General features: G+C 44.8%; 1 pseudogene; it reads right to left on the minus strand.

The window, feature by feature from the left end:
- Positions 1-7,612: 7,612 nt before the first annotated feature.
- On the minus strand, positions 7,613-12,715 carry LOC140722419 (uncharacterized; annotated as a pseudogene).
- Between the last annotated feature and the right edge of the window lie 2,012 nt (positions 12,716-14,727).

A 14,727-nucleotide genomic window follows, 5' to 3' on the forward strand; every position in this document is an offset into this window, starting at 1 on the left:
TCAATAACACACCATTGTCTTCTACATTCTTAAGATTTCATTCTCCTACTAAATTGGGTACATGCATAGCAAATAGCAAGGTTCAAAGCTGACTACATAGTTTTGGTTACACATCAAATAATCTCAACTTTTATACTCCAATATATCCCCCCTTTGAGACCCAGAGGGTCTCACACAGAGAAAAGATGAAGAGTCTGCGCACAAAAGCCCCAATAAACTCAAGCACTTATTCCCAAATCTTGGGTTAAACTATAATTTTCTGCGCCAAGACCTCAAAGTATTCTCTCCCTGTTACCCTGGGCCGCTGAGCCAAAAACCTGTCCTTCTGTACCTGAGACAGGGAAAAAGACTCAGAAGCCCTTACAATTTACTTCCACACAGTTGTTTTGCTCTTGTTCATCCTGCAGGTGTTGTAGGCTGTAACGATACATTTTCGGTGTTTCTTTCTCCACTAAGCTTGCTTCAGTAATTGCCACGAGCATTGGAAATTGTTTGGTTGCAGCACGCACTACAAGAGATTTGAGACAAGGAAGAAAACAGCACAGCACAAACGCACAGCTCAACAATATAATACTGATAGTTATTGCTACTTTAGTCAGCCATGCTCCCCATCCTCCGAGTCTACTTTCTAACCAATCAAAGAACTGGTGTCCGAACCCTGCATTCTGTTTGACCTCCGTCCGCAGATTCTTTAACTTATTCATTGCTCTGGTGAAAGACCCTTCTGGGCTAGTATTGTTCGGTATGAAAGTGCAGCGTTGTTCTCCAAACATTACACACACACCCCCTTTCTCTGCCAAAAGCCAATCCAGTACCTGTCTGTTTTGCCACGCCATCCTGCTAGTTGCATCCAGCTGTTGCCCCAAGGCCTCCAGTGCATCATCAGTGCTGTTGATGAATCTCTGTTGATTGTAGTATATATAGTTTATCCATTCAACATTTTTGCTTACCCCTATCACAAGTTTGATAGCTTCCCAGTGAGCATCTCATGCGGTGTCAGGCATGTCACTCGATTAGTTTGCATGCGGTAACTCATCAATGCTAACGGTAAAGCATCGACCCAATTAAGTTTAGTGTCTGCACAAATTTTGTTTAGTTTGGCTTTCAGGGTTCCATTAATTCTCTCTACCATGCCCTGCGACTGAGGGTGGTATACACATCCAAATCTTTGCTTTATCCTCAGCGCCTCTAGTACCAGTTTGACCACTTTCTGGATAAAAGCTGAACCATTGTCTGAGCTAACTTCTGTAGGTATTCCAAACCTTGGGATCACTTCATTTGTCAGGAATTTTACCACTGTCTTTGCCCCTTGATCTCTTGAAGGTACCACCTCCACCCATCTGCTAAATCGATCAATTACTACCAGCACGTATCTTTTCCCTCTCATTGTCTTTATCATGTCTACGTAATTGATCACTAAATGTTTAAATGGTCCTTCAGGTACAGGAATGTGACCTATTGGGGTTGTAATTCCCTTCCGAACATTATTTTGTGCGCATACCTCGCACTGTGACGAAACAAAGTCCACTGAAGCCTGTAAATATGGTGACCAAAAACCATCCTTCTTTATTTTCCTTATCACTTCCCTCCTTGCGCAAGGGTCCATCCCATGCGCTTCTGAAATCAGAATCGTCAGTAGAGGGGTGGGCGCTACCAACAAACCGTCTTCCCTGCTCCACAAGCCTTCCGGGTTCTGCTTGGCCCCCCCTTTTTCTCCAAATTGTCTGTTCTGCCAAAGTTGCCTTACCTTGTATTTCAATTAGGTCCTCTACGTCAGGTTCTGGAGTTAGGCTTACCTGGGGGGCAATGACAGCTGACGTACACCCAGACGCTTTTCCGGCTGCCTCATCCGCAGCTTGATTTCCCTTTGTTATTACATCATTTCCCTTTTTGTGTGCCTGGCATTTTACTATAGCCAATGCTTTAGGTTTCATTATGGCTTTTATTAAGTCTAGAATTTGCTGACAATGTTGTATGGGATCTCCATTGCCTTTTTTAAAACCTCTCTGCTTCCACACTGCCCCGAACAAATGGCATACTCCATGAGCATATGCCGAATCAGTATAGATGTCTACTTTCTCACCTTCCATCATTTCACACGCAGCTGTCAGGGCTTTGATTTCTGCTAGTTGGGCGGAACACGGTTGGGGACAGGACTCCATCCTAATAATCTTATAGCTTGACTGATCCTGCTGCACTACTGAGAATCCTGCGTGATTTCCATCATAATCCTTATAACAAGAGCCATCTACGAACAGAACCTTTTTATCTGTATCCTCTAGTGGTTCTGACCGTAAATCTGCTCTCAATTTGGCAAATGCCATCGTCTTCCCTACACAGTCATGGGGTTCTCCTTCATAGTCTAAAGGGACAAAATCGGCTATATTACTGGTAGTGCATCTCTGTATAGTTATGTCAGGAAATGTCAATAGCATCTGATACGCTGCTATCCTGGCTGGCGTCAGCACAAATTTCCCTTTTTCCAGCAATTCTGCTACTTTGTGGTGTGTGTACAGAGTTACAGGATAGCCCAGGGTTACCGATGATGCTTTTTCATATGCATAGTACAGCGCCGCCAATCCCTGATAACAGGCTGGGTACCCCTGAGCCACCTCATCTAGTCTCGTACTGTAGTATGCTATCGGCTGCTTTGCTTTTCCTGTGCCTGCCTCTTGTGTTAGAACCGCTGTGACATAACCCTCCTGTCTATTGGATACATGCAAATAAAAAACCTTCTCGTAGTCAGGCAAAGCTAACTGCAATTCCTGCTTAATAGTATTGAAAGCTATCTCCGCCTCTCCATTCCACTGTAAACCGTTCTTCAAATTGGTATGTCCTGCTTCTTTCATTATCTTTCTCAAAGGTGCCACAATCTCAGCATATTCTCCTATCCAATCTGAGCTGTACCCTGCCATTCCCAAAAATGTCATCATCTGCCCTACAGTCTGGGGTTTTGGGGCCTTAGTTATTGCCTCAATCTGATCTGGTGCTATCGCCTTCTCTCCCTTGGATATTACCCTGCCTAAGTATTCCACTTGCTGCGTGCAAAATTGCAGTTTCTTTTTGGATACTTCATGTCCTCCACGCGCTAGCTTCTCTAACAGAGTTATAGTGTCCTGCTCACACTGTTCCTCGCTGTGGGAGCAAATCAACAGGTCATCCACATACTGTAACAATGTACTTTCCAATGGTATGCCCTCTAGGTCTGCCTTCAATACCTGATTAAAAATATGTGGTGAATGTTTAAATCCTTGCGGCATTCTGGTATAGGTATACCGAGCACATCTGTAAGTAAATGCAAACAGATACTGACACTGGAGCCAAAGGGCCAGAGGAATGCTGAAGAAAGCCGAACACAAATCGATCACTGAAAATTAACTTGCTTCTGGTGGAACATTAGTCAAAAGCGTGTGTGGGTTGGGGACTACCGCTGGCCAGTCCTCTACCACATCATTTACCGCTCGCAAATCATGCACCAATCTCCACTTAGATTTATCTGCTTTTAAGACCGGCAACAACGGGGTATTGCATGGACTGTTTGCTCTTTTAAGCACTCCTATTTCAAGCAACCCCTGCACTGTCGACGCTATTCCCTCTTCTGCTTCTGGTCTTAGTGGGTATTGTGGTCTCCTGGGTGGAATTGCTCCTTTTTTCAGCCTTATTTCCACCGGACTAGCTGTTTTTATTTTCCCTACGTCCGTGTCATGTTGTGACCACAGAATAGACGGCAACTCATCTAACCTTTTATCTTTCTGCTGGCCTCTTTCCTTTCCCAGCAAGGGCATATGTGGTTGGGGAGTTATTTCGACCTCTCTCACTGTCCCTACCATATCTACACTTATCATTATTTTAATACAATCGTTGTCTTCTGATCTCCACACCTCTGGCGTGATTTTCCTCCACACTGTTATGGTTTCAGCACTCTTAACTAAAGGTCCTAAGTCTTTAGACTGATATCCCTTATTTACCAATAACGTTACGTGGGGCGCAGCCTCCGGTATCCTGTACCATTTTTCTAAAAAGGTGTTCCACTTAACTTGTAAAGCTGTCCCCTGTTTTCCAATTATCACAGCCCCCCCCCCCCCCTTCCAGGTGCTGTTGCGTACATACCTCCAGGTGCCATCTCTCCTCTAACTCCCTGTTCTGAGTCTCGTCAAAAATCACTGTACAATGTAGCTCCGATTTGGGCATTACAGCCCTGGGTAATATAGCCTGCACGCCCTTTTTCCATTTTCCACAGCTTTCCTGAATCTGATCTGCGATGTCTCCTATCCAAAAGACATTAGCCTTCTTGTCTTCTTGCACTATCAATTGAGCCCCTGCTCTTTTTACACTCAGCCCATTTCTGGTGCATTCTAATTTTAATTCCAGTTTCAATAAGGCATCTCTACCTAACAAATTAATCGGAGTTCCTTGAAATACTAGCACCGGCAAAACAATTTCTTTATTTCCCATTCTCAACCGCAGTGGAGCCGTGCACTGTGTCAACTGTGTTTTCCCCGAGAACCCTACAGTCTTAATAAACTTTCCTGACATGGGAAGGTGAAGTGCATACTGTGGCTGTACGCAAGTGTACGTGGCTCCAGTATCTATCATCATTGGTGTCAGTTGCCCTTCTAACATAACCTGAACAATGGGTTCCTCTTCTGCCTCCCTTGTTATCATTGGGTAATGTCCCTTCCCACTCAAGTTCTCGGGGCACCCTAATACCTCGCATAGGGGTTCACAGGTCTGCTTGGGCCTGTGGGGGCTGGTCCTTGGCTGAACTTTAGTTCCTTTCTTATCGGTTCCTGCTGGTGTGTGACAGGCCATAGTATAAACGGACAATCTCTTATGTGCCTGGCTGATTACATTCCCAGCACAATCTCTCTACCTCTCTTTCCCACTGTTTCCTCACTGGTCCCTTTTGCCCATAGCTCCTCTGTCCCCCTCCTTGGGACTTCCAGTCCTGTCTGGGCTGTTTGAATTCAGTCTGTTCCTGATAGGGCATTTGTGGGAAAGTTCCCTAAAAGACATTTATTCAGAATGGAGTTTTCCAGCCCTTGTCTTACAGTATGATTGGTCCCTCCATATAACAGTGCTTTGTCCAGTTCGATGGCTGTACTCGAACTGGTGGTTGCTGGCAGCATCTTTTTGTTTTTCTCTTTTTCCTTCTTTTTGAGTTCTTCGAGCTGCATTTGTATTAACTTTCTTTGCACCTCTTCCTGCTGCTCAGCCAACCTTCGTTTGTCTTTCTGGTATTTCTCAACTGCATGGACTACGTGGTCTCTAAATTCTTATAGGGTCTTTGACGTCAGCCCAACAACTTCCTCAAATTTGGATTTTACTTGTGGAGGCATTGCATCCAAAATGCTATGTCGGAACAGTGAGGTCATAAATAAGCTATTCTCCACTCAGTCTCCAGTCACCACCTTTTCAACTGGTTTTCTACGTAGGCTGCTGGGTTTTCAGTGTCTCCCAGTGGATCCCCTTTTAAGGCTTTGTGGTCCACTTTAGGTGGATAAAGCTTTCTGAGGGACTGCCATACCCTCTGCCTCACTCTGTCAAACCCGTCTCCATCAGTTCTCGGGACGTTCGAGTTTACTATGCCAACCATTTCCATTAGTTCGTTAAATTTGGAGGTTCCCATCAACCTTATCAACAGTGCCTTCAAATCTCCCATAGCCAGTAATCGTCCCGCTGTTTCTTCTTCAAAGGCTCTAATCCATTTCCCTGCTCCTTCATGTAAATTGGGCAGAGTGTTTTTCAGCCCTTCTAGGTCCTGGGATCCCCAAGGGATATACTGCACTTGTCCTGATCCTTTAACTAACAACGGCATCATTCTTCCTCCTTCTTCCCACCTGCCCCGGCTCTCCTCCTCACCTGACTCCCCAACTATCTCAGGGTATGTCTTTACTGCCTCCCACACAAATGTCTCCGGGGTCTTGCTCTTCCTGTGGAGTCCTCCCTTTCTGTCTTGATTCAATATTTGGTTGGCCCCTAGAGTATTTTTCGCATCTCTCCTGGCAATCCCCTTTCAGTATCTTATGTAGCTCTCTCTACTTCCGCAAGTCGCTCCCCTACTGCCTCCTTCTTCTCTTCTTGGTTTCTGCCTCCTACCTTTTCCCCACATATTCTCGTATTCTCTCTCTTTCCACTTAACTCTTGCTCCGCCGATGAGTCACTTTCTTTTCTAGTCTGTTTATTTCTATGGTATAACTGATACTCCTCATACTCCTTTTCCTCTCTCAATTATTTCATCTGTTCAATCCCTTCTTCCATTTCTCTCTCTGTACCTGTTCTATCTTTATCCTTTCTGCCAGTAACTCCTGCCATATCGCCGCTTTTTCCTTCCCGTATTGTTTTTTCTCCTCTTCATTATCCCAAACCTGTACTTCTCCCTGCATGTTTACTGTTCCCGTCAGCAGGGGGCACTGCTTAGGAGTTCCTTCCTCATTATAGGGAGGGGGGTTTTCTGTTTCTTTCGCATCCGGGTACGGAGCCGAAGCCAGCTTCTCACCGTACCCTTCCCTCTCTCTAACAGGCTGTTTCTCCAGCACCTTAGTGTTTTCCTCGCTTGTAATCAATCCTCAGCCTTTCCCCCTCCGTTCTGAAGAGTTTTAGCACTTCCACTTCTCGTTCTCTTTTTTGCCCTCTTTTCTTAGATTTATCTTTTTGTTTGTAATTTTTAATTAGTCCCTCCATTTCTTCGCACAAACTTACATCAAACGTTCCTTCTCTTGGCCACTTTGTGACCAGGTTTTTGGTTCTTTTTTCCCATTTTCCTGAAGATTTTGTGATCTCATTTTTAATTAACGGGAATTTTTTGCTCAGAATCTCTACTGCTGTTCCTTTACCTGTCATGTTATTCGCCCTTTTTAAGGTATTTCAGAGATTCACAGTTTGTTTACTGGATAATATTATTTACTCTAGTCTAACACCACGTGGACTTTTTCTTCCTAGTCTAACACCACGTGGACTTTGTCTTCCTAGTCTAACACCACATGGTCTTTTTCTTAACAAAACTTACTGTAATTCTATGCCTAGTCTATTTTCCTTTCCCTGCCCTTTCAGCCCTTCGTTTCATATGAAGCGGTACCCACAGGAATTTACCAACACCTCGCCTGTGCAGACCCTTATCTCTTAAGGCGGTATCCACGAGGATTTTCTACTCTAATTCTATTCTATTTTCCTTTCCCTGCCCGTTCAGCCCTTCGTTTCATACGAAGCGGTACCCACAGGGATTTACCAACACCACGTGGAATTTTTCTTAACTTAACTTATTAACTTATTTGTACTGCAGCGTTCTTGATCAATCCTCTGAGCCGCCTCTGTTAACCCCCAATTCTGCCAGATTCTTTGGACCGGAGAGACCATTCGGCAGTGGTTCCACACTTCTGAGACTCCAAGACCTCCCCAAAGCCAACAGAATTCTTAGTCCAAATTGTCGCGAAAAGCACTTACCTTTTGTTTGGGTGCATCCTTAATTCTGTTAGCCTTGTGGGGGTCCCTAGAGGACTGGGAAGCGTCCCCAATCTGCCGTTTCCTTTCCGCGGGTCTCTATCCGGTCCTGCCGCGGTCGCCAATTTTGTCGCGGTTTCTCGTGCCCCACCAATGACCAAGAGATGCAGAAGATTCTTCAAGAAGGGTTAAACTTTAATTTGCAAATCAAAGCTGAGACAGTCATTGAGCTAATCGCTGATTGCCCCCTGTTCCTCGGACACAGCATATTTTATAGCAATCTCCTGGTCCAGTTGCATTAGCATATGTAATCGATCTATAGTTGCGTATTACACGTACCTCACGTACATCATGTCCCTATAGTTTCTACCCATTGACTTAATCATGTTCTAATCTACATCTTTTAGCTACCTCTCATTAACACACCATTGTCTTCTACATTTTTAGGATACATGCATAGCAAATAATAGTCCTAGGATTATGTGACTTAATTATGTTCTAATCTACATCTCTTTAGTTCTTCGGCTACCTCTCATTAACATACTATTGTCTTCTACATTCTTAGGATTTCAGTCTGCTACTAAATTGGGTACATGCATAGCAAATAGCAATCTCAGAACTGACCAATGTTCTAATCTACATTTCTTTAGTTCTTTAGCTACCTCTCATTAACATACTATTGTCTTCTACATTCTTAAGTTTTCATTCTTCTACCCATGCATATCAAATAGCAGTTTCAATCAAATAGCAAGTTTCAAAATTGACTTCATAGCTTTGGTAAATTTATACTTCTATGCTCCAATAACAGCAAGGGAGATGAGGCTGAGTACAGAGCTATGGTGGAAATCTTTGTCACATGGTGTGAACAGAATCATCTGCAGCTTAATGTGAAAAAGACTAAGGAGCTGGTGGTGGACCTGAGGAGGGCTAAGGCACCGGTGACCCCTGTTTCCATCCAAGGGGTCAGTGTGGACATGGTGGAAGATTACAAATACCTGGGGATACAAATTGACAATAAACTGGACTGCTCAAAGAACACTCAGGCTGTTTACAAGAAGGGTCGGAGCCGTCTCTATTTCCTGAGGAGACGAGGTCCTTTGACATCTGCCAGACGATGGTGAGGATGTTCTACGAGTCTGCGGTGGCCAGTGCTATCATGTTTGCTGTTGTGTGCTGGGGCAGCAGGCTGAGGATAGCAGACACCAACAGAAACAACAAACTCATTTGCAAGGCCAGTGATGTTCTGGGGGTGGAACTGGACTCTCTGGCGGTGGTGTCTGAAAAGAGGATGCTGTCCAAGTTGCATGCCATCTTGGACAATGACTCCCATCCGCTCCCTAATGTACTGGATCGGCACAGGAGTACATTCAGCCAGAGACTCATTCCACCGAGATGTAACACTGAGCGTCACAGGAAGTCATTCCTACCTGTGGCCATCAAACTTTACAACTCCTTCCTTGGAGTGTCAGACACCCTGAGCCAATAGGCTGGTCCTGGACTTATTTCCACTTGCAAAGATTAACTTATTATTATTTAATTATTAATGGTTTTATATTGCTATATTTCTACACTATTCTTGGTTGGTGCGGCTGTAACGAAACTCAGTTTCCTTCAGGATCAATAAAGTACGTCTGTCTGTCTGTTCTACAGGTTCCACAGTGTTAAAATGAGAGAACAGTTGCTGTAGATTTTATCCGTCATCTTTACAAATCTACTTACGAATTATCACCGAAAGTGACTTGTCATGAGGGGTATCATCTTCAAATGAATGACCACATCACACCCAGGCAAGGGTTAACACATAAGTGGTCTCCGCAGGATATCCCAAATCAGATCCACTCCTATGGGTTAAATGAGGTGACAACCACACATTCGATGTACGGTGAATGGATAATTAACCCACCCTTGCGGGCATAGGAAAGTTCTAAACAGTGACCTTTGACCACTACTTCCCTGGTTTCAATCCTTCCATTTTTCATCCGTCTCCGTCTGACTCTGAGTGTCTGTGTCCTCAGTTAAATCTAAACAAGCTGCAAGCAATGTAAACAAGCTGCAAGTCAGACTGATTCACCTTCTTAATCTCTCTCTCTTAAAATGACAGTCCATATCAAATGAAACCTAGGGATTCATAACAATGGCCACTCCCCACTATGAACTGACTTGTGTTCTAGTAGTTGGGATGACTGAGTGAATCCTTTTCCACAGATTGAGCAGGTGAACGGCTTCTCGTGAGTGTGAACTTGCTGATGTCTCTGTAGGTTGGATGACTGAGTGAATCCCTTCCCACAGTCTGAGCAGGTGAACAGCCTCTCCCCAGTGTGAACTGACTGGTGTGCCAGTAGGTGGGATGACTGAGTGAATCCCTTCCCACATTCTAAGCAGGTGAATGGCTTCTCCCCAGTGTGAACTCGCTGATGTCTCTGAAGGGTGTAAGAGTGTGTGAATCTCTTCCCACATTCTAAGCAGGTGAATGGCTTCTCCCCAGTGTGAACTCGCTGATGACTATGTAGGTTGGATGAGTGAGCGAATCTCTTCCCACATTCTGAGCAGGTGAACGGCTTCTCCCCAGTGTGAACTGACTGGTGTGCCAGTAGGTGGGATGACTGAGTGAATCTCTTCCCACATTCTGAGCAGGTGAATGGCTTCTCCCCAGTGTGAACTCGCTGATGTCTCTGTAGGGTGTAAGAGTCAGTGAATCCCTTCCCACAGACTGAGCAGATGAACAGCTTCTCCCCAGTGTGAACTCGCTGATGTACCAGTAAGGTGAATGACTTAGTGAATCGTTTCCCACATTCTGAGCAGGAGAAAGGCCACTCCCCAGTGTGAACTTGCTGGTGTGCCAGTAGTTGGGATGACCGAGTGAATCCCTTCCCACACTCTGAGCAGGTGAATGGCCTCTCTCCAGTGTGAACTCACTGATGAGTCAGTAGGGTGGATGGATCAGTGAATCTCTTCCCACAGACTGAGCAGGTGAACGGCTTCTCCCCAGTGTGAACTCGATGATGTCTCTGTAGTTGGGATGACTGAGAGAATCTCTTCCCACATTCTGAGCAGGTGAACGGCTTCTCCCCAGTGTGAACTCGCTGATGCTTCTGTAGGCTGGATGAATCACTGAATCTCTTCCCACATTCTGAGCAAGTGAACGGCTTCTCCCCAGTGTGAACTCGCTGATGCTTCTGTAGGCTGGATGAATCACTGAATCCCTTCCCACATTCTGAGCAAGTGAACGGCCTCTCCCCAGTGTGAACTCGCTGATGACTCTGTAGGTTGGAAGATTGAGTGAATCTCTTACCACAGTCTGAGCAGGTGAACGGCCTCTCCCCGGTGTGAACTCGCTGATGTCTCTGTAGGTGGGATGACTGAGTGAATCTCTTCCCACAGACTGAGCAGCTGAACGGCTTCTCCCCAGTGTGAACTCGCTGATGACTCTGCAGGTAGTATGACTGAATGAATCTCTTCCCACAGACTGAGCAGCTGAATGGCTTCTCCCCAGTGTGAACTCGCTGATGTACCAGTAAGGTGGATGAGCAAGTGAATCCTTTCCCACATTCTGAGCAGGTGAAAGGCCACTCCCCAGTGTGAACTTGCTGGTGTGCCAGTAGTTGGGATGACCAAGTGAATCCCTTCCCACATTCTGAGCAGGTGAATGGCCTCTCTCCAGTGTGAACTCGCTGATGACTCTGTAGGTTGGATGACTGAGTGAATCCCTTCCCACAGACTGAGCAGGTGAATGGCTTCTCCCCAGTGTGAACTCGCTGGTGACTGTGTAGGTGGGATGACTGAGTGAATCCCTTCCCACAGACTGAGCAGGTGAACAGCCTCTCCCCAGTGTGAACACGCTGGTGTGCCATTAGGTCAGATGACTGAGTGAATCCTTTCCCAGATATTCAGCAGATCACCAGCCTTTGCCCAGTGTGAACTGACTGGTGTGTCCGCAGGTGAGAAGACTGACTGAATACATTCTCACACACAGAACAGGTGAATGGCCTTGCCCAGTGTGAACTTGCTGATGTACCTTCAATTGTGATAACCGAGTGAATCCATTCCCACTGTTTGAGCAGGTGAACAGCCTTTCTCCTGTGTAAAATGACGGGTTGCCAGTTGGTCAAATGACCGAGTGAATCCCTCCCCACAGTTTGAGCAGGAAGGATGGTCGATTGAATCCCTTGCTCCACTTCTTAAATATCTGGACAGAGACAACAAAACTGGTGTGCCGTGTTTGAACTTCCTGGAGACAAATTCCTTCTTGTTTTTAACCTGTAAAAAGATTTACAAAATCCATCAATGGGTGTAGGACAACATTTCAGATGAGATTACTTGAGTTACCAAGGTTTGATTTGGTATCACACTGTTACAGTGAGGTTCAACCCAAGTTGGACAGAGAAATCATCGCCTGACTGGGCAGAGTGCTGGTATCTGGAATGACCATCAATTCCCTGATGCTCTTCCTGTCTCTATAAGAATGGGGCATTTCTGTCATCTCCAATTTGTACCTTGGCGGAGTTGGACTCTCTCCATTGGTATTATTCCCTGTTCCTGATGAGCAATATGGGTGCCTGGCCACACAGTAACAAAAACAGTCTCACACAATTAGTCTTTCTTCACATGCATCTGGGATTTTCTTTTATGTATTATTAACTTAAAGTGCCACAGTTTTAACGCCATATAAAAATTTCCTGTTGAGGTGAATGGTTGATCCACACAGCTGTTAAAAAGGCAGAGTGAATTTTTGTAATATTTCACATTCTTGTAGAAAATTACAACACAGAAAAATGCCCTTTGGGCCATCTAGTCTGTGCTGAACTATTTAATCTGCCCACTCCCATACCCCTACCATGCAGGTACCTACATGAACCTCTGAAATGTTGAAATCGAGCTTGCATGCACCACTTGTGCTGGCTGCTCATTCCACACCCGGATGACCGTCTGTGTGAATAAGTTTCCCTTCATATACCCCTTAACATTTCACCTTTCACCCTTAACCCATGGCCTCTGGTTGTACTCCCCCCCCCCATCAATCAAATCTCCCCTCAATCTCCTACAGTCCAAGGAATAAAGTCCTGACCTGTTCAATCTTTCCTTATAACCCAAGTCCTCCAGACCTGGCAACATCCTTGTGAATTTTCTCTGAAATCTCTGAATCTCTTTTAAATCTTTCCTGTAGGTAGGTGACCAAAACTGCACTCAGTACTCCAAATTAGGCCTCACCAATGTCTTCTACAAATCAACATAACATCCATCAATTGCTGTCAGTACTTTTGTTCATGAAGGCCATTGGGCTAAAATCTTCCCTTCCGTCTCTATCTAACTGTGATACCACTTTCAGTGAATTAAGGACTTTCTTCTACAAGAGGTCCCTTTCTTCTACAACACTCCTCCGTGCCCGACCAGTCACTGTGAAAGACCTCCCTTGGTAGGTCAGACCAAAGTGCAACAACTCACACTTGTCTGCATTAAATTCCTTTTTCCATTTCTCAAACCATTTTGCCAGCTGGTCCAGATCACACTGCAAGTTTAAATGCTTTTTTGGCATTGACTAGATGGGACAAATAGCCTGTTTCTTTACTGAACTTCTCCATGTTTCTATGGCAAAGAAGCTGGCCAAACTTGTTTGGAAGGGAAAGGGTAGGAGTGACAATTGAGCAGCAGTGGCTGGAGTTTCTGGAGCAATTCGAGACCTGAGTGATGCTACAGAAGTGGAAGCATTAGAAAGACAGGAGGACACACTGTGGCTAAAATGAGAAGCCAAAGCCAACGTAAATGTCAAAGAGAGGGCAAACAAAAGAACAAAAACTATTCAGAAGCTTTGAGAAGCCAAAAGAAGACAACAAAAAAATTCAGATGAGCTCAGTGCGTGGAATCATGATTTGTAGTCATTAATGGGTCTCGGTAGCACCCAACAGTCTGAGGCATTTAGAGGAACAAAATATACGAGGCTTCAATTTCTCTTCAAAAGCAAGGTTCCCTGGACCAGTTACCTTTCAACTTTCATTTTGGCAGGCACATACAAACTCTGCATCCTCAAAAATTCACATCTGAAGGCCTCCCACTTACAGGTACTCCTTTGCCAGGAAACAACCTGTCCCAAACCACACTTGTCAGATCCTTTCTGATACCTTCAAAATTGACCTTTCTCCAATTTAGAATCTCAACCCGTGGTCCAGACCTCTCTTTTTCCATCTTTATTTTGAATTTCATGGCATTATGATCACTAATTTCTGTCACCAGCCCTGATCATTTCCTAACAGCTTATTGCACACTGCACAGGAATTCTACGTATTGATTATGGGCACATGTGACAAACTCTACCTCATCTAGTCCTTTACAGTTTAGGAGTCCAAGTCAATATATGGAAAGTTAAAATCACTTACTGAATCAACCTTTTTGTTTATTGGCATGGACTGCAATCTCTCTACAAATTTGTTCCTCTAAATCCCTCAGACTGTTGGCTGCAACCAAGTCCCAATATTGGTTACAATATCATAATTCCTTGTCTTGAGCTCATCAGGCTTTCCTACGATGCTTCTTGCATTGTGATATATACAGCTCAGCACATTCATCGCACCAGGCTCAACCATCTAACTGCTGAATCTATGATCTGAACACCTGACTGGTGTCAAGGAAACAAACCCTCCATCATTGTCACAAAAACAAAGGAGCTGATTGTGGACGACGGGAGGAATGGAGACAGGATAACCCCTATTGACATCAATGGATCTGTTCCTCGTCATAAACATCACAAAGCACCTTACATTGTCTGTACATACCGGCTGTGTTGTGAAAAGAGCACAGCAGTACCTCTGTCACCTCAGATAGTTGAAAAAGTTGGGGATGGGTACCAAAATCCTGAGGACTTTCTACAGGGACACAATTGAGAGCACCCTGACTGGGTGCATCACTGCCTGGTATGGGAACTGTACTTCCCTTAATTGCAGGAAACTGCAGAGAGTGTTGCGGACAGCCCAGCACATCCGTAGTGGTGAACATTTATCAGTACATTTACACAGACAGGTGTATAAAAAGGGCCCAAAGGATATCAGGGACCAAATTCACCACAACCACAAACTGTTCCTCCTGCCACCATCCAGGAAATGGTACCACAGCAAAAGGACCAACAGGCTCCGGGACATCATCTTCCACCAGGCCATCAGACTGATTAATTCATGCTGATACAATTGCATTTCGATGTTATATTGACTGTCCTATGTACAAATGATCTATTATAAATTACTATAAATTACACATTGCACATTTAGATGGAGACATAACATAAAGATTTCTACTCCT

This window comes from Hemitrygon akajei, unplaced genomic scaffold, assembly GCF_048418815.1.
Source record: "Hemitrygon akajei unplaced genomic scaffold, sHemAka1.3 Scf000077, whole genome shotgun sequence".
NCBI lineage: Eukaryota > Metazoa > Chordata > Chondrichthyes > Myliobatiformes > Dasyatidae > Hemitrygon > Hemitrygon akajei.